The sequence below is a fragment of the Microtus oregoni genome, unplaced genomic scaffold (assembly GCF_018167655.1).
Source record: "Microtus oregoni isolate MIOR12 unplaced genomic scaffold, Mior012 000109F_ref0000275, whole genome shotgun sequence".
NCBI classification, from domain to species: Eukaryota; Metazoa; Chordata; class Mammalia; order Rodentia; family Cricetidae; genus Microtus; species Microtus oregoni.
In genome coordinates, this window is record NW_024544727.1 from 3,035,535 (window position 1) to 3,053,610 (window position 18,076).

At 46.3% G+C, this 18,076-nt stretch overlaps 1 pseudogene; it reads left to right on the top strand.

Moving 5' to 3' along the window:
* Window positions 1-220: 220 nt before the first annotated feature.
* Window positions 221-818, top strand: LOC121443540 (annotated as a pseudogene).
* Window positions 819-18,076: the final 17,258 nt, after the last annotated feature.

Genomic DNA, 18,076 nt, shown 5'->3' on the forward strand with positions numbered 1-18,076 from the left:
GTGATTGCCAAATCAGTGTTTTCCAAACTCAAAGCAGCTGGCCATTGAAAACCTGAATAGGTACATATTTCAGTTTTCCAAATGCTACAGAATGGAACACATCCATCTGCCAGATTTCATTCTTTTGAGTATCCTTTGGGTTACTTCCTGCAGGTAGTGGTGTTTGTTGTGTAAAGAACAAGTAGGGCATTGCCTTATAATTTCCTTGACTTATTGCCACATGATGAAAAAGTTGTTTTTTTTTTAAACTGTTGCTATTGACATGATTTTTTTTTTTAAAAAAAATATTCTTGCCGGGCCGTGGTGGCGCACGCCTTTAATCCCAGCACTCGGGAGGCAGAGGCAGGCGGATCTCTGTGAGTTCAAGGCCAGCCTGGTCTACAAGAGCTAGTTCCAGGACAGGCACCAAAGCTACAGAGAAACCCTGTCTCAAAAAACCAAAAAAAAAAAAAAAATATTCTTGGGATTCTCCTTGCAGCGGCAGAGGCAGAGTGGCAGAGGCGGCGGCGCGGGTCGTGGCTGGATAGGCGTTCCGAAAGTTTCTCCCGCTCTTTGACAGAGTATTGATTGAAAGGAGTGCCCAAAACAGTGACCAAAGGTGGCATCATGCTTCCAGAAAAGGTGCAAGAGAAAGTACTGCAAGCAACGGTAGTGGCTGTGGGATCAGGCGCGAAAGGAAAGGGCGGAGAGATTCAACCAGTCAGCGTGAAAGTTGGAGACAAAGTTCTCCCAGAGTACGGAGGCACCAAAGTAGTTCTAGACGACAGGATTATTTCTTATTTAGAGAGCGTGACATTCTTGGAAAGTACGTGGACTGATTACTGTAGAAATGGTGTCACGTGAAGCTGCCCATGCCGCCGACGTTCTGAGCTCTTCATCATGTAAATAATTTCCGTGCCTCCTTTTGTAATAAACTGATGATGCCTCCACCGATGACAACGCCGTCTGCAGCTTAGTCTCGCTGTTCTGTCGTAACCCTTTCCAAATAAAATTATATAAACGAAAAAAAATTCTGAGGCTTCCAGCACATTAGCGCATTTCCAATCAATAATTGGTCGATTTCTGTATTACCTTGTGCTTGAGGACCTGGCAGACCTATCTAGGATCAGATGTGTGTTGTGTGTATGGGAAGATTCCTATTCCTGATTATTTCTTGTAAATGAATAAATGATAAAGTCAATTCTGTACCATATGGTATAAACTCAGCAGTTTTAATACAAAAAACAACTCCTGCATACTGAGAATTAGTTACATTGTTGAGAGGTTCTGTAAATTCCATTAATACCATGGAAAAGGCATATATTCTGACTTTTGGACAGAATCATATGGGCTTTGATATACCTACTTAAATTTTCTGATTTGTAACCCGCCTTTCTTGATTTATTTGCATCAGTATAAAATGTAGGTGGTGTGTCCCTTACAATGTGAGGAAGGATGCAGTTAGTTCTCTTAGTAAGTTGAATTCTCTTGTTTTGGGGATATTTGTTGTTAATCTCTCCCAAAAAGTTGCTACAAGCTTTTTGCCAGGGTTCACGTTCTGCCCATAATTTGTAAATTTCGTTATTATAAAAATACTATAATTTTTGCTTTGTCTATTTCTGCTAATTGATGAAGTCTCAATTTTCCTTTTATATTAACTCACAGACAAATTCCACATAATTTTTAATTTATGCTCTGTTTATATGTTAGAAAGATCCATTCTCAGATTCTATGCTCGCTCTGCATTAAAATTCCTATAGGGGAATGCCTAGAGGGTAATATTACCAGAAGGCAGTCAAACTTCAGATCCTCACAATCCACATGTGCATTCTCTAATTTCTTTTCCACCAAAGCCTATTCTCTTTCAGCTTCAGCTGATAATTCTCTTAGACTATATAAGTCCTTGTCACCATTTAAGGTTTGGAACAAATTATTCCGTTCATTTGTTTTCTGTTTCAATAGTGGGCCTTAGGTAGGAAATGTCTCCTAGCAGTCTTTGAAAGTCATTAAGAGTCAGCAATCAGTCTCTTCTAATTTGTACCTTTTGGGGTCTAATTTTTGGTTGACCTGTTTTATATCCTTTCTGTGGAGGAACTGGTCCAATGTAGTCCAATGTAGTCAACCTGCCACTAGTTTGCTGTCTGGTTACCCCAGGGAACGGTGCCATGTATGTGGCTCCATGTTGTTGGCTGGCTTGGCACTCAGCAGCAGCAGCATCCAGTTCAGCTGTGGTGAGCAGAAGTCCACGTTGTTGAGCCCATGCATAGACACCATCTCTGCCACCACGGCCACTTTGTTCATGGGCCCACTGGGCAATGACATGAATGATTGGGAAAAGAGGCTGGCAGTCACAGAGTCATCCTATCTACTTGATAACTGAACTCCTCAGCTGAAGTCACATTTTGGTGAATATATACTGGATATAAGTATCTTCATACCTTTTGCCCATTTGGAGAGATCTATCCACATACTTCTTTACCAGATGTCTGTCTCACCAATTTTCCAATCATGACCTTTCCAAGTTCCTGACCATTGGCTATAGCTGATTAATCAGTATGTAATTGCACATTTGGCCATTTCTCCTTCCAAACAAACTGTATGACCATATGTACTGCCCAAATTTCTGCCCACTGTGAAGATTTCCCTTCACGAGTATGAAGCATGAATCCTTATTAGTCTTAATCAATAGAAACCTAGAGTCATATATCCAGGGTGAAAAATGAAAGATCAGAGAAGCAGAGCAGCCAGCTACCAGAGACTTCTTACCTCTGTGAAATCTCAGACTGAATGGGGAGATCCCTTCTCTACAAATCATCAGACTGAATGGGGAGATTCTGTCTCTCTGAATCATCAGACTCAATGAGCAGCTAAGATTTGGTCTCCACCTGCCTTATATTCCTGTCTCCACCTTCCTAGTGCTGGGATTAAAAGCTTGAGCCACCACCACCTGGCTGTTTATCTTTTAGACTAATTTAATCTCGTGTATCCCAGGGTGGCCTTGAACTCTCAAGTGCTAGGATTAGAGGTGTGTGCCACCACTGCCTGGCCTCTATGGTTAACTAGTGGGTATCTCTGCCCTCTGATCTCTAGTTCAAGCAAAATAGAAGAACTAGATCTGTGTGTCCCTGCCTAACATGACTGTATTTTCCCGGTTTAAGATGTATACCCCGAGAGAAATGTGAGTAGTATTTGTGTGCTCTAATACAAATCCCTTATCTCTGGAGCATATGGCCATAAAGCCTGTTTAAACTTTTTAACAGATTTTTTTGGGCTATAATTACATCATTTCCTCTATCTCTTTCCTGCCTCTAAGCCCTCCTGTGAACCCTTCATTGTGTTCTAAGCCATGGCCTCTTTTTGTTTAACAACAATTACTATTTGAATATGACCTATGTTTGGTTGCAGGACCTTCTAGCTATGAAGTAAAGGGTTGGCTACACTGAGCCAATGGAATGTGTACAAATAGGACCCTGTGTCTTGGAAGAGGAACAGGAAATGCTCTGGAAGTATTGGGCCTCATGAGGCCGGGGCGTGAGTCCCAGTATAACTTCCTAAGCCTAACTAGAGCTGGCATAAGGCCTACTCTAACTTCCTGAGCCTAGCTTGAGTTTGGAGACCTGTCTTTGGCCATGACTTCTGCATGTGAAAGACTCAATACATCCTGACCTAGACCTGCCTCTGCCTAGCTACTACTAGCGTGGACAGAATATTTTTTTATTGTTTTATATTTTACCATGTGGCTCGTGGTTTGTTACCTCTTTTTTAGATTTTTTAAAAAAATACAAATCCAAATTCCCACTCCCTCCTCTCCTCCCATTTCCTTCACACACCCTCCTGCTCCACCCCCATCTACTCCTAAGAGAGAGTAAGACACTTTGCTTTGTGGAAGGTCCAAAGTCCTCCCTACTATTTCTAGGCTGAGCAAGGTATACACCTAAAGAGAACAGGATCCCAAAAGCCAGTAAATGCAGTAGAGATAAATTCCAGTGCCACCACCAGTGGCCCCTCAGTTTGCCCCAGCCATGCAACTGTCAACCTCATTCAGAGGGACTGGTTTGGTCCTGTGCTTGTGCCTTCCCAGTCCAGCTGGAGTTGGTGAGCTCCCATTAGCTCAGGCAAACTGTCTCGGTGGGTGAACCCCTCATGGTCTTGACCTCTTTGCTTATGTTCTCACTCCTTCCACTCTTCAACTGGACCTTGGGAGCTCAGTCCAGTGCTCTGATGTGGGTCTTTGTCTCTGTTTCCATCTGTTGTTGGACGAAGGTTCTATGGCGATATTTAAGATAATCATCAATCTGACTACAGGGCAAGGCCAATTCAGACACCCTCTCCTCTATTGCTTAGGGTCTTAGCTGGGGTTATCCTCGCCCCCCCAGCTTCAGATTGCGGAGGGAGCATTAGGAGGGGACTTGGCTACTTCCGGATTCCGAAGGGAGGTAGCTACTTCCGGAGCCACAGAGGGAGGAGTGGCACACCTGTTTCCTGTAAATGTTAACCCAGGTGGTAACTGGTCTAATGCCTTGTACCCTTGGGAAGCTCAGGATCTTAAAGATCTTAAGAAAGCTGTAGCTGAAGATGGGCCAAATTCACCCTGGGTTGAAACCATTCTCCAGGGGCTAGCCCATCAATTTTGTACTGCCAGGGATTGGAGAGATCTGGCCAGGGCTGTGATTACAGGATCTCTTTTTCTTAAGTGGGATGCCTACTTTAAAGAAGAATGCCGGGTCCAAGCTGAGTGCAATTGGGCAACTGAACCCACTATCCCCATCACTTATGGGACGCTCTCAGGTATGACTGGCAAGTATGCTACGGGCTTCCAGCAGGCAGCCATCCCCTCTCTGTATCAGGATCAGGTTAGGACGCTAGGTTTAGCGGCTTGGAAGAAGCTTAAGGAGGGTCCTACTGAAACCCCAGTGTCAGGGATTACCCAGAAGCTGGACAAGGACCTCACATTCTTTATAGAAAGGGTTAACAAAAGCCTTCAGAGAAAATTTTCCCCTGGAGAACTTAGGGACCAGTTTGTTCAAATGCTGGTGTGGGACTGAATGAATGCGGACCATAAACTAGCATGTGCAGGATTTAGGGATCACAGCTAGGAGAAGTAGATCATTGCTTCCTGGGACTTGGGCTTAATATCTCACCAAACAAGGACTATGACCGCTGCCATGCAGGTCATACATAAGGAAGAGATGGCAACTTTGATTAACGCCCTACAGCAAGTAACCATAGGGGGAAAGCAGACTTGTTTTGCATGTGGAAGGGGAGACCATTTCAAAAGAGACTGTCCTAAGTCTGCCAGCTCCTGCCAAGTCTGGTGTGCCACACACCCTATGCTGCCAGTGCAGAAAGGGATTCCATTGGGCCAGGAATTGCAGGTCCAAGTTCAATCTCCAGGGGAAGCCTTTAACCGCCCCCCCCCCCCGGGGGCCATCCCTAGCCCCGTTAAATAAGGGGAAAAGGGCAGTCAAAGCACACTGGACAGTGCCTTTGATACTTGGACTAAGACCAAAGATGGCCCTAACAATTGGAGATAGAACCTTTAGGTTTCTTATAGACACTGGGGCTGATCACACGGTCCTCAGAAAAAAGGAGACCCCCCCCCCTTGGTGGTCCCAGGGCCACCTTTACTTGGTGTGGGCGGGCAATCTGCATCATGTGAGACCATGAACTGGCTGCCCTGAATGATTCCAGTGGTAATTGAGGGAGGTGCGCCCCCTGGTGGTCTCTGACCTAACTGCCAACCTCCTTGGGCAAGACATCCCTGGGGAGGCTGACTATAAGGGTTTTTACACTGAAGGATATGAGTTACAATTTAAATAGGGACGAGCTGCCCACCCTAATCCTCAGGTTCACCTCCATCCTAAGGACCACTGCTCACTCCACAGGGCCAAAAATCCAGTGGGCACCTGGTGACCCCATGTGGGTTGAGCAGTGGCCTCTACCTTCTTTTAAGTTACAACAACCTGATACCCTGGTTAAACAGCAACTGTTATTGGGGCATGCCCGGCCATCCACAGCCCTTGGAATTACCCTGTCTTTGTTATAAGAAACGCTGTAGGAAGTCTTACAGCCTGTGGTTACCCACCTATGGGGGCATGGCCTCTTATATATGCTGGTGCAGCGCCTGTGTCCCCCTCTTCTTCTTCCCCATCTGCTCATTTGGATTGCTGGATTCGATCTCTGTTCAAGCAGAGAATTCTGATTTGTGAGTTTACCCCTAAATAAATAGCCATCTATTTCTCAATTCTGAGCTAGTGTGGGATTTCTTTTAAGTGTCCAATCCACAAAGAAAGGCTAAAGGCTCCTGGGGACTTTTACATGACTTAAGAAAAATCAATGAAAGGATGATCCTGTTTGGGACCCCTCAGAGGGGACTCCCCTGGATACCTGCCATTCCTAATATTTATTACCTAACAATTGTTGGTATTAAAGATTGCTTCTTCTCCATCACATTACATCCAGATGACATGGAGAAGTTTGCTTTCTCACTGCCCTCAACTAACTTCCAGGGCCCAGACTGGAGGTTTGAATGGAGTATGCTACCCCAGGGGATGACTAGCAAACAGCCTACCCCCATGTGTCAGTATTATATGTTACATATCTTTTCCTCCTTAATGGAACATCCCGTTATTTTATTCTATATTTATATGGATGACATTATTTTGGGAAGCCCCACTTTATCAAGCCTTTGTCACCTCACAGCCTTACTATTCTAATGGGTAATGACTTCAAGGTGGCCCCAGATAAAGTTCAGTCTATTCCTCCCTTTGAAATTTTAGGTTCCATCTGTCCCTTGATTTGGTTTCTCCAACCAAACCCCAACTACATATTCAGGATTTCCACACCTTACCTCAGCTCCAAAAGTTACTAGGAGAAATAAATTGGGTGAGGCTGTGGATATCTGTGTCCATGGAATAGTTGGCTCCATTGTTTGAGCTCCTGAAGGGCCTCACCTCTCATCCCAAGTTACTTTATCCTCTCACCATGGACAGATCTCAAGCCAGGTCCAACAGCCCATTGGATCCTAACCTACCTGTCTTCCTATGTATCTTTCCTGGGGAAACCTTGTGCTCCACTATTCATTGGGTTTACCTCTCAATGGGCAGAGTTCCCAGGGTCTATTCCATGACCAATCAGATAGCAGATTGCATCATTAAAGGCAGGGATATTTTGGTCAGGACATTTGGCACAGAACCTCATTCCCTTATTGTTCCATTTAAAATCACTGATTTCACCTGGCTTCAGAGAAATAATGGTAGAATTGCCATAGCCCTTGATGGATTCTCAGGAAATATTGTCATTATGGCCCTCACAAATGGATGAGTTCCTTTTCTCAACTGGAGTGGAGGCCCCCAAAGCTTTTTCTGTCTCAGCCTAACCCCATTTTTTTTTTACAGTGTTTACTGACAGGGGGCACTTGGAGGCCTCCTTTGCTGTATTCACACCTCTCCTATAGGGAGAGGAGCCAATGCCTATAAAATCAATTTCCCATGAGGTGGAGGCATCTGCACAGTTTAAAGAATTATTTGCCATTATTATGTGATGGGAAAGACGTGTTAGCCAATTATCTTTACGAGGTGGACCTGGTTAAGATGTGGCTGCCTGGAGCCTAGGAGAAAACTGATTCATGGACCAGGCGCCATCTCTCTCTGGGTGATTCCTACGGGACACAGCAGAACTTGGACTTCCCATTTCTGTTTCATGTGTTTTCCCCTTATAATAAATAAAAATATAATTGTTTTACCCTTTAGCTAGCCTTTATTTCCTGAATTGAGCTAAATTCAATAGTTGGCTTCCATCGTTTGGGTATAGAATTCTTGGCTCTGATTAGATGCTACTGGCTGACTTCTGGGTCCATGGCCAGTGGCAATGCGCCCTCTGTAGCTGGGCCCAACCAGGACCGTGATGCTAGAGTCTCCAGACTCTGTGCCATTCATTTTGGGTATAGAATCTCAGAGGTTAAGCGGACTGGCTGCTCCTCCAGAGGCCCTGAGTAGCCGCTAGCTGAGGTCCTTCATGTTGCCTCATTAAACACCTCAGACCACACAGTCGTGGAGGGCCAAGGTGCCCGAGGACTTGAAGCTGCTCTGGGTCCAGTTTTTCCATGGTTCAGGCGAGATGCGGGCTTCCCTGGTCTGAGACAGCTGTTCCGCTGCTTCTAACAATTTGTCTGCATTTGCTATTCTAGTGCTCATGTGGCTGCCGACCAGTCAGGGATATCTGCAGAGCACACAGTCTGTGTTTTACACTAAATAACTATTTTTAATCTGAGCATATCTTTTAGCATTTAACTCTAAAATCGGATTCAGACCAGCCATGTGGCTCCAAGTGTGCCATGACATCTACTGGCAGGTAACGGTTATTGCATCTACTCCAGCTAAAAATCAACCACAAGTAAGACACATAATTTGAAATATAAATTATAAGTTTATAATTTAAAAGTACAAGATTGCAGACAACTTAACCATTCAGGGTTTCAATAGCTGTTTTATTTATACCATGTATGAAGTCATACAGGACTTATACGATTTCCCTCCTACATCATTATCTTTGATTCTGGGGATTAGTTTTGTTCTCTATATTTTCTCCTTAAAAACACGGTTTGATAATAAGGGCCAGGAAATAATACAGTCTTTACAGACTGACACTGATCAATTGAAAGGAAAATTCGAAACTCTGGAGAAGGGTATGAACAATTTGACTAACAAAACCCAGTCAAGGGCTGGAAGGCAATGGAAATGTCCTCCTCACAACCTGCCCACTTTCCTTGCACAACTGTAGTCATGGTCAGGAGGGTTCAAGGACAATCATAAATGGGTTCCATTAGCTTTCATTTTAAAAGCCTTTGGTGCATGTGGCAGGACTCAGGAGGCAGGGGCAGGTGTTGTGCACTTAAGGTTTGATGACAGCCTGGTCTCCATAACAGACATTAAAAAACAAGAGTGTCCTTAGGAGCCTATTGGAGTGGAAACATATCTAAAATCCCAGTACATGGAAGTAGAGGTGGGCTTCAGATTTCAACTTTATTCCCAGTGTAGAAAAAGAAACAGAAAATAAGCTCTTTCTCTTCCGGTCGCAGGCGCTTCGGGAGCCGCCGATTACCGTCCAGCCATGGCCAAGTCCAAGAACCACACCACACACAACCAGTCCCGGAAATGGCACAGAAACGGCATCAAGAAACCCCGGTCACAAAGATACGAATCTCTCAAGGGGGTTGACCCCAAGTTCCTGAGGAACATGCGCTTTGCCAAGAAGCACAACAAGAAAGGCCTGAAGAAGATGCAGGCAAATAATGCAAAGGCCATGAGCGCACGTGCGGAGGCCATCAAGGCCCTGGTGAAGCCCCAGGTGGTGAAGCCCAAGGTGCCAAAGGGCCCCACCCGCAAACTCACCCGTCTGGCTTTAATTGCTCACCCCAAGCTTGGGAAGAAGATTAGAAGCTACATGGCCAGGGGTCGTAGGCTCCAAAAAACAAAGCCCAAGGTTCAAGCCAAGGCAGAGGCCTCAGCTGCAGCTCAGGCTCCCAAAGGTGCCCAGGCCCCTGTGAAGGCCCCATAAAAAAGGTCGCAGTCTGCCAGTGTGAAGACAGATGGACTGGTGTGAACACCTACACAGTATTTGCAGATGTTCAGGACCTTATGCTGTTTTTACAAATAAACTTGAGGCAAGTTCTGTTAAAAAAAAAAAAAAAAAAAAAAAAAAAAAAAGAAAGAAACAGAAAATAAAACATCTTTAGTAGGGTATTGAGGCCCACGCTTGTGGAGAGGTAGGAAGATGAGCTAGGTTATGGTTCTGTTGGTTTATGTAGTGACCTGGGCAGTGCTTCTTGTACCTTCCCCAAACCAATAACTTTAGTCATTTATTCATTCAAAGTTACTGGAACTAGCGCGTTAGCGAATCTTCATAGAAAGTGTGAATGATTTCCCCCCCCAAAGGATCTCTAAATAAAACAATGCATGGGTCGTTTATAAAAAAAATAAACATCCCGTCTAAACCTAGTGCTAAGGTTTTGTATTTCTGCCCTAGGTTGGCCTCGGTTCCCACCCCCACACCCCCCTCCGGAGAGGCGGGTTAAGGACGTGCTTGCTGCCTTTGAGTCTCGTTCCTTCATAGTTTTTTGGCTAGCCTGGTTACGCTAGCCCCCCGCGGCGGCCACGCCAGGGAGCGCGCAGCTTCCGCAGCCTGGCGGGCGGGGCCTCCACCAAGAACCGTCTAGTCGCTCGTCGTGCGTCGCCGCCCTCTTCCTCACCACCTCCCTCTCTGTGGTTTGTGGTATCCCAAGAGGGACAGAAGGTGTCCTCCCGGGTCCAGGCCCTGCCAGGCGGCCGCAAGCGCGAATGCCCGCAAGCGTGCGCCCGTGGGAGGCGGCTGCGCTCTTCCATCAGGGGCCCAGCGCTGCGTGAGGATCCCCGGTCAGCCTGGCCGCCCACTGGCCGTGGACCGGGCCCGGGAGCGGGCGAGGCGGCGACGGGAACCCGGGACCCCAGGCCGCGCGACACAGCCCCGAGGCGCCTCGCCCACGCTCGCGCTCCACCCCACCCCCTCCGCTTCCTTCCTCCGTTAGGCGCGCCGGAGAGCGAGCGCGGGCTGGACGCGAACCAGGGCAAGCCTCGGGCCGTTCAACTTAGTGGTTCCCGGCCCGCTGCCCGCACGCTATTTGTGAGGCGTGGCCCGGCTAAGGAGGCGCTTGGGGGGCGTGGGGCTCCCCAGCTGGCGGCGGTGACGGAGAGGGCGCGCGGGACAATGAGCTGGGCGGCTGCAAGCCGCGACCGCTTTTAGCTGGCTAAGCGGGCCCATCTGCGAGCATGGCCCTCGTGCTCGAGCCAGGTGTCCCAATGCTTTAAGGCCGGAGCGCCCAGATCACGGCGCGCTGTGGGGACGTTCTTTCATTAATTTATTTATTTGTGGAGAGCTTTCTCTGAGCAGCCGCGACGGCCAGCACCAGGAGCATTGAGCTGGAGCATTTTGAAGAACGGGACAAAAGGCCGCGGCCAGGGTTGTGGACAGGGGCTCCCAGCTCCTCCGGGGGCAGCAGCATCTCTGGCCCCAAGGGCAATGGGCTCATCCCCAGCCCGGCGCACAGTGCACACTGCAGCTTCTATAGACCGCACGCGGATTTTGCAGGCCTTAAGCTCGAAGAAGGCCGAGAAGGCACGCTTCTACCGGAATGGGGACTGCTACTTCAAAGGCCTGGTCTTTGCCACCTCCAACGATCGCTTCCATTCCTTTGAATGTCTGTCTGACAATGTGAATCTGCCTCAGGGCGTCCGCACGATCGGGGCGGGCAAGGCTTGGCTGGAGGCAACGCTTGGCAGGCGCTGTGACAGTGGGCTGGGTGCTTCCCCGCCTAGAGCGGGGCAGGTGCTTTCTAGGCAGCCAGGGGGATTAGAGCTCCTCTGTAGTTTGTGTTGGGCCGGGGTGCACACATTTCTCTGTCCTTCTCAAGAGATTTGCCTTTTTTTTTTTTTGAAGAAAATTCTAATGAGTAGAGACAAATACAGACAATGGTACCTTTAAAATTAGCCAATTTATTTTTGCTGGAAGGGCAAGCTGTTTGAAAGCATGGTCCTCCAGTGAGGCGCAGGGTAACCCTTGGTGGAGCTCAGCGCAGCACTTGTGCTGTCCCTGTGTTTGGGATCCCACTGTACCTTCTGAGCATGGCTGTGGTTCTGACTTGCTCCAGGTTGGCTTTTCTGATTTCACTTACGGCAGAAGTCACTCGAAATCAAGAGGGGCGATCCAGCATAGCAGGTATCAACCTTGGCTTCATCTTGGACCATACTGGACGCTTTTAAAAGTATAGGTGACTGGCCCCACCCACCCCTTAGATATTATGATGTGCATGGTTGGGGTGTGACTTAGGCATTTAAAGTTTTGAAAGTTCCTCAGATGATTTCAGTGTGTAGACAAAATGGAAAAGTAGCTGTGCTTAAAGAATTTTCCACATTTGGTCGACAACAGGGTGAATCAAGGTGAATCTCTCCTGCCTTCTCCCGGAAGAGGATAACTAGGGTCGAGGGAAGCGACAGCAGAGGCCTATTAGAAATTAGTAATCCTGGCACAACAACCATGCATCACTCAGAAGGACCACTTGGTAATATGTTGGGTCATTCTTGAATTTCTGCAATATTTATTAGTTTTCGGGAAGGGACGGGTGGTTGGTAGTTATGAACCTGATTTTTAGTTCATAACAGCACCCAGAAAGACCAGATACATCCCCTAGTGTGTATGGACTGAATGTATACATGTAGCTACCTCTCAGACATCTTTCGTAATGCAAACAGGGCATTCCATGTAGCCATAGCAACAAGAGGGAGGAAACTGATCTCTGAACTAGGTGGTTTTCTTATTTCAGCATAAGCTTATATTCTAAAGTCATTTTCTCCCGTTTCACAGGTGAGGAAACCTAAACAGCATGCATGCCAGGGTTACTGATTTCTAACAGGCCTCAGTTGATGCTTTCTCTTTTACAGTTCACCTCCAAAGGAAATAAGGTAGCTATTCTGAGGAGTCCTCAAAATGCCTGAGTTTCTCCATTACTTTTAGCAAATGGTACCCTTGCTCTGGCTACAGGACAACACAATTAAAATTGTCTTCTATATAATTTAGCAGTAGAAGGGGCTACCTCACACTTTGCCTTAGAAGTGAGTTTTGGTTTTAAAGAAGAGGGTAAGAAACCTGTAGGTGTGCCAGTAAAATGAAGAAAACATCGTTGAGAGTATCACATTACTTTGTATAGACAAGGTATCACTACGTAGCTTCGGCTGTCTTGGTACTCACTATGTAAACCAGGCTTGCCTTGAACTCACAGAGATCCACCTGTCTCCAGTTTTCTGACAACTGATCCTGATAGTTTTTTTGTCTGATCCCCATGTCAGAGCACCAGCACAGTGAAAGGCTCAACACTGTTGTGTAAGCACGTGTCACTCACTGGTCCTCAGGTGATGTACCCACTCCACCTCCAGATGGTTAATAATGCTAGGGTCCTTCTCTGAAGTTATTTTGACAAGGTATTGTTAAGTTAAATTAAACTGCTTTAAAGGAGAGATAAGAGCATTTTCTGTGTTAATATAAAGACACATGCTATACATCTAGTCCTAGGGGATGGGTGGCCTTCTGAGTCACTTCGAGTCCAAATAGGTGGTTGGGAAATTTCCTTGAAGTCTTTCACTTGCCGATATTTGGAGAATGGTTTATTGGGCAAACACTGACTACACATACAGTCCAAACAATTATACCACATTGTAAATAATGGTACAACAAATGGTTTCTGTGCCTTTGCTGACTTAGTTCAAGAGTTTTTGTACCATAAAATGACTGTAATAGAAAATTCAACTTTTTTGGTTACAGTAGAAATCTGTCTAATAGTGTCTTTCTCTATTAATTTTGTAGTTGAACAGGGTGACATATGCCTGTGATCCCAGAGCTCTGGAGGTACAGGCTGCTGGAGGATCATCAAAAATTTAAGGCTAGCTTGATCTAAATAGTTAAGTTCCCAGCTGCCAGGAATATATAGAACTTGTCTTTAACATTGAGCCTTCTCGCCACCCCCTTTTTAAAAAGAGTGTTTGTTATGCAAGTGTGGGGAGCAGAATTTGGACCCCCCAGAACCCACATAAATGCTGGTGGATGTGGAGGCTTGCCTGTAATTCTAGCTTTGTGAGACAGAGTTGGGGGATCCCCAGAGCAGCTGACTACTGAGACTAGCTGTATCAGTAAGCTCTGGGGTTAATGGAGAGACATCCCCTACCTTACTTAAGGTGAAAGAGTGATTGAGGACAAGTCCCAGCATCAACCCCAGCCTACCACGAGCATGCACACCGTCATGTACATGCATATCCCCACATGTGTGCCTGCACATATGCCAACATGCAAAGACACATACGAAGTTTCAGGTTTCATTTAAAATCATGTGCTCAACACTGGACTGAGCTCCCAAAGTCCCAATGAGGAGCAGAAGGAGGGAGAACATGAGCAAAGAAGTCGGGACCACGAGGGATGCACCCACCCACTGAGACAGTGGAGCTGATCTAGTGAGAGCTCACCAAGACCAGCTGGACTGTGACTGAAAAAGCATGGGATAAAACTGGACTCTCTGAACATGGCGAACTATGAGGGCTGATGAGACGCAAAGGACAATGGCACGGGGGTTTGATCCTACGTAATGTGATGGCTTTGTGGGAGCCCAGCCAGTTTGGATGTTCACCTTCCTAGATATGGACGGAGGTGGGAGGTCCTAGGTCTTACCACAGGGCAGAAAACCCTGACTGCTCTTTGGACTGGAGAGGGAGGGGGAAAGGAGTGGGGGGAGGGGGAGAAGGGTGGGAGGAGGGGGCGTAGGGGGGGATGAGGGGGAGGGAAATGGGAGGCTGGGAGGAGGTGGAAACTTGTTTTTTTTTCTCCTTTTCTCAATTAAAAAAAAAATCATGTGCTCAAATGTTCAGATTTATCTCACTGAACCAGGGTGCTTTCTGATGTAACTTACCTCGGTGAGTACAGTGTTTGCCATGCTGTCAAACTTCTCTACTTCATGTGAGTCAGCTGTTAAACTATGTTTCATTTTCTTTGCCTCTTCCATGCTAGCAAACATACTTTAGGAAGTGATTAAAACAAAACTAAAATTGCCTTCAATTAAGACTAGAGAACTTGATTCAAGATTACAAGCCACTGTCCTAGCCACTGTCCCCTTGAGCTCAAATGACAAAAGAAATTTGCATGGCCCAGTTTTTTTCTCCTACCCTTGACCTTGAAAGTCTCTGGAGAATCGTGGTCTGGTGTAGGACAGTTTTCCTTCAGTATGGTTCCTAAAGCAGCTAACTGGTTTATTCAGCTTTCTGGATTAGTATTGCCGAGTGGGCTGTGTGGGTTCCTGTAAATCTGTTTATTCTTGGAAACTCTTGTAGGACTCTCTCTCCCAACAGTAAGTGTGGGAAAATTGGGTTGAGTCCGCTGAGCTTGGAGTATCTCTGAAGGTCCATTCGGAATGTCCAGATGAGGGCTTTTAGCACTTTTCCCCACTTGTCATCCTCTTTTGCCTAACATAAGTTATATCACCTGGTTATAGTTATATAAAATCACATAGCATTTACTGAAAGTAACTCATGAAGAAATTTATTTTGTGTTTAAAATTTGTTTTATTACATTTGTTTCTATGTAATACATCCAACAGTTGGATGTATCTTCAGGAGAGGACTGTGCTTAGCTTTCAGATGTGTTGAAAGTGTGGTCATAGAGGTCACCCACCTCATTTTGTGTCCACCGCAGATGGAAGTGGCAGGGATGCTCCTGGGGCCTGACACAGGGGTACAGTGCACATAGTACCCCAGCTGGAGCAGGGGATTTTGTGTTATATTGATGATTCCCAAAATTTTTACTTCAGCCAATGCACAGTTTGGTTAGAAAACCCAATTAAATCGTTTGACACAGTAAACTAATAAAACAGTCTCACTTTTTCCTACTCTGTATTTTTCTTAGCAGCTATGTGGGGTACTCATCTTCTGATGGAAATGAGCACGTTTGACTACAATGCACTCAGAAGCTCACCCACGTTAGGCTTCACTAAGAGCACACATAACTGAATGTGGTTTTCCTCGGTTGCATTCTTTTGGGGAAATATTTCCTTAGATTTGGAAATTAGGAAAGCATTGAAATTCCTAAGATTTACCAGTATTAAGCATTAAATCTCTTTCCATGTTTTCTTCTGCATTCCCTTGTTTAAGTGTGATGAATGCATGTCTATCAATATGTCCGTCATTTTCTCCAGGAGTGAAGGGCCTGTGTTTCAGGCTTCATCAGGTTTTGTTTTCCTCATAAGGTTGTCTGCTTGCTCCTTCTACAAGAATGGAGTCTGTGCCCACCTATCACAACCCTGCCTGCACAAACATGTACTTACAAATGCAATTGCTCTCTCTCTCTCTCTCTCTCTCTCTCTCTCTCTCTCTCTCCACACACACACACACACACACACACACACACACAAGTGTTATGTATGGTACAGGAATGCCTACAGAGGGGCACTACATAGGAAGTAAGTTAGAAGAAATTTGGAGGCAGAAATGGACTTAAGTTCAAACTTAAACCTAAGTTTGCTTATGTGAAGAAGGATATCAGCTGTAGATAAAATGAGATGATGAATCCAGGCAGTGGTGGCACACACCTTTAATCCTAGCACTTGGGAGGAAGGGACTAGCTGGATTTCTGAATTTGAAGCCAGCATGGTCTACAGAATGAGTTCCAGGACAGACAGTGCTACACAGAGAAACCCTGTCTGGAAAAACCAATAAATAAGTAAACAAGCAAATGAATAATAGAATGAAACTGCTTGGGGAGTTATCTGCTCCCTAGTGTGAGACTACAGAGGAAAGAGGAGCTCTGGCATGACCAATTAGGAGACATTGTTTATCTAGGTATGCTGACCTCTGGCTGGGTGGAAGCCAGTGGACAGAGTTTAGTGTGTTCCTTCCTTGTCCTGCCTCTTTCTAAGTAGTTCTAAGTGATCCTTGCAACTCCCCGTGGTAGCCTCTGAATAACTTCACTGCCTGGGTTGTGTCTGCACAGAGCAGAGCTTTGGGAGCCGCAAATGGTGGTGCCTATAGCGCTTATATTGTCGCATGTGTAGAGATATCACCAAATATGCCAAACTAGGAGACTTGTGGTCTCTCCTGGGTCTTCAGAAGTTCATGCACATTTAAGATTTAGGTTTAGGATTTGTCTGTAGTTAATTTTGTGTGGCTTGTAAAAGGGTTCTCCTGTGTAGAGTAGCACTCCGCTGCTAAACTGTGATGTAGAAGAGTAGAATTGATAATAGAATTAATGGTATAAGGATTTACCAGTTCTTAGGAGACATTAAGTCACACAAAGTGTTAGGTTGGGAGCCTAGGCCCCAGTCCTTAGCATCTATCCCAGCCACCAGGCCTGGTCTGGACTTCAAATCGCAGCATGCCAGGTCCTGACCCCTCCCTGGGGGTGGGGTTGGGACCCCTCCCTAGGGTACTTAAGTCATCCCCCAAAAGAGAAACACATGGTCTCCCTTTCTTCCTCCTGGGGGTCACGTTCCTGCGGCTTCCCGTGTCCCCCTCAGGGCTACCCGAGAGCGCAGATCTCCCATTAAACCTGGATATTTCTTAATTTGGATTGTTTTGATTTGGCTTAATTGGGAATTTTTGCGTCGTCAGAGAGCTTGTTTAGGAAATATTCCTAACATTTGGAGGCTCCCACTGAGCTAGGGCAGGTCCTTTCCATGTGGCAGGCCTTGTGTTGAAAGGCCCCTAGTCTGCAGTTCGTGCTCTCTATGCCACTCTTAAAACCGACTTCTGGGCTACAGCGGCTGCGTCTTGGTGAGTCCCCTTTCTTGTCTATGCTATAGGCTTTGGGAGGGGGGGGGGGACCCATTCGTACTTATTTTTGTTGTTTTCGGATTTCTATTTGAAGTCGTGAGCTTACGCTGGGAATTCGAGTCAGGTTCTGGTCATTCCTGCAGGATGGGGTTGGCTGAGGCAGAGATCTGTTTGTATCGGGATGCTGGGCATTCAATCTGCGTGACCCCTTTTTGACCTAAGAGCCACTTTGGAGGACGCTCTGAAATGGACTTAGGCCACGAGGTTGCGCATAGACTCTAAAGGGGCGCTTACAGTTCAGAGCCAGGTCTGTTTTTGCCCCTGTAAGCCTCTTACAAAAAAAAAAAAAATCTTTTAAATTGAGGCTGCCTGATACAAATGAGCAAAACTTACATATATATGGTTTTTTGTCCAGGGTTTTTTGGTCTCTGTGCTCCTGCTCCTCCCCCACCGTAGTCCATCTCAGCACCATGCTGCCTGAGGCACTGGCCCCTCCCCTACTCCCTCAAGCCCACACTCCCTACCTCTTCTGGTGGAGCTACATTCATTCCCCACTCCTTTGCTTCTATCCCAGCCACCAGGCTTGGTCTGGACTTCAAATCCCAGCATGCCAGGTCCTGACCCCTCCCTAGGGTACTTAAGCGATCCCCCAAAAGAGAAACACGTGGTCTGCTTTTCTTTCTCCTGGGGGTCCCTTTCTTGTAGCTTCCCGGTTTCCCCCTTGGGACCCCCCGTGAGTGCAGATCTCCTATTAAACCTGG